A 2,076-nucleotide genomic window follows, 5' to 3' on the forward strand; every position below is an offset into this window, starting at 1 on the left:
CCCTAGGACTAAACCACCAATCAAAGAAAACACATGGTGGGACTCATGGCTCTAGCTGCATATGTAGCAGAGGATGGCCTAGTCTGTCAATGGGAGGAGAGGCCCTTGGTCCTGTGAAGGCTCTATGCCCTAGTGTAGGGGAATGCCTGGGCCAGGAAGCAGGAGTGGGTGGGCTGGTGAGCAGGTGGACAGGGGAGGGGATAGGGGGTTTTTGGAAGGGAAACTAGGAAAGGGGATAACATTTGAAATGTAAATAAAGAAAATATCTAATAAAAAAAAGTTAAAAAAGACCCAAGTTGTTCAATGAAAAAAAAAAAAAAGGCAGGTATATAAGTAGCTGCCCCATGAACAATCCTCACTACATAGAAAGCTGCAGAGCTTTCGTCTTCACTAAACATGATACCCACAAATTCTTCTGCAAATCTCTGCATCTCCACGGGCAGGAGAGTTCATTTCTGTAGGCATGGATGACTGCCGCACTTCCTTTAGGCTGGTGCTCAATGGGAATGAGCTGCCCGAACTCCATAGTGCCCAACCTTCAAAGGTTATTAATGACACAAATGGGAAGTCACTGTTATCAGGTATTTTTGAATTGCACTTTTTGGTATACAAATTTTTTCCAATGAAGTTCTTTCTTTATGTTATCACTTAAGATGCCTTTGGCTTCTTGATCTTCAGCAGACAGCAATCCTGAACAGATGGTCTGAATAGATTTGCTGTAGTTTTGGACGTTTCCTTTTTTTTCATTCTCTTTGTGTTTCATTTTCTTTTTCTTCTTTACTTTTTAAATTTGTAAGTCTTCTATATTTATTTTTGGTTTCACCTTCCTACTTTTCTGTAAAATCTTTGTTTCCATTTTCTTTCTTGAACTCATTACTTTGTTCCTCCCTCCCTCCCTCTCCTCCTCCCTCTCCCTCTCCCCCTCTCTTCCTTTTCCTCTTTAATTTTGTCTTTGATTTAATCTCGCTGCAGCCACTTCGCCTCGAGGTTCTCATCCCTGCGGGCGGCGCCGCCGCACCTCCACTTCTCCTTCTCGCGCTTCTCCTTGGGTCTGCGCGGCTTGGCTTGGCCCGCAGAGCGACGGCGGGAGCAGGAGGCTGAGCGAGCCGCAACGCGGGGACGAGCAGCAGTGTGCGCGGCTGCGGCTGAGCGGACGCGGCGAGGGAGCGGCGTCTGCGGAGACGCTCGGGCTCGTGGAGAAGGAGCGACCGCTCCGAGCCGTGGCCGGGAAGGAGGCGGCCGACCCAGCCGCGAAGCTCCACGCCGCCGGCTGCCGGAGCTCTGTGGCGGCGCGGCGGCGGCGTTCCCACCGCTTTCCCGTCCCCGTCCACTCACCGCGGTGCCTCCTTCTCGGCGCGAACCTTCTTGGCCGACGTAGAACCCGGTGGCTCCCGCGCGGACGGCTGTAGTTTGCCAAATGCTTCCTTCTCAGGACAACAGCATTGGCGGTTCTGCCATTTTGCTCTCCTGGTTACAGGAGTTTTTAAAGCCCTAAAATTCATACTGAAACATAAAGACCCAAATATCCTGAACAAAAAGAGCAATGCTGGGGCTAGTACAATAACTGATTTTAAAATACATTACAGAGCCGTGGTAACAAAACCAGCATGGCGTTGGCATAAAATATGCAATATATTGACCAAAGGAAAGGAATGTGAGACCCCAGAAGTCAACCCAGACAGCTACATCCTCCCGATTTAACACAAAGTTGCAAAAAACCTAGGTTAGAACAAAGACTTTCTCTTTCACAAGCTGTACTGGGGAAGTTGTATATTCACATGTAGAGTAATAAAAACCAGGCCCCTGTCTTTGATTTTGCACAAAAGTCAACTCAAAACAGACTGAAGAATTCAGATTGGACTCTGAATCTGAACCTTTCAAATGCCAAGAGAAATAGTGGGCAAACACCTCAGTATGTAGAGCATACAGTGACCTCCTGAGGTAGAGGCCTAAGGCTGGGTAAAGAAAGGCAGGAATTAACAAACAGGCCTACCTGAAGTGACACAGTTTTTGTAAAGCCATAGAAACAGAGCCAGGAAGAGTAAAGAATAGGAAAAAATATTTAATAACTGTTCA

At 47.6% G+C, this 2,076-nt stretch overlaps 1 pseudogene; it reads right to left on the minus strand.

Annotated features, from left to right (window-relative positions):
- Positions 1–266: 266 nt before the first annotated feature.
- Positions 267–1,502, minus strand: LOC110285096 (lysine-specific demethylase RSBN1L pseudogene; annotated as a pseudogene).
- Between the last annotated feature and the right edge of the window lie 574 nt (positions 1,503–2,076).

Source organism: Mus caroli, unplaced genomic scaffold, assembly GCF_978045245.1.
Source record: "Mus caroli unplaced genomic scaffold, Mus_caroli_1 scaffold_19, whole genome shotgun sequence".
NCBI lineage: Eukaryota > Metazoa > Chordata > Mammalia > Rodentia > Muridae > Mus > Mus caroli.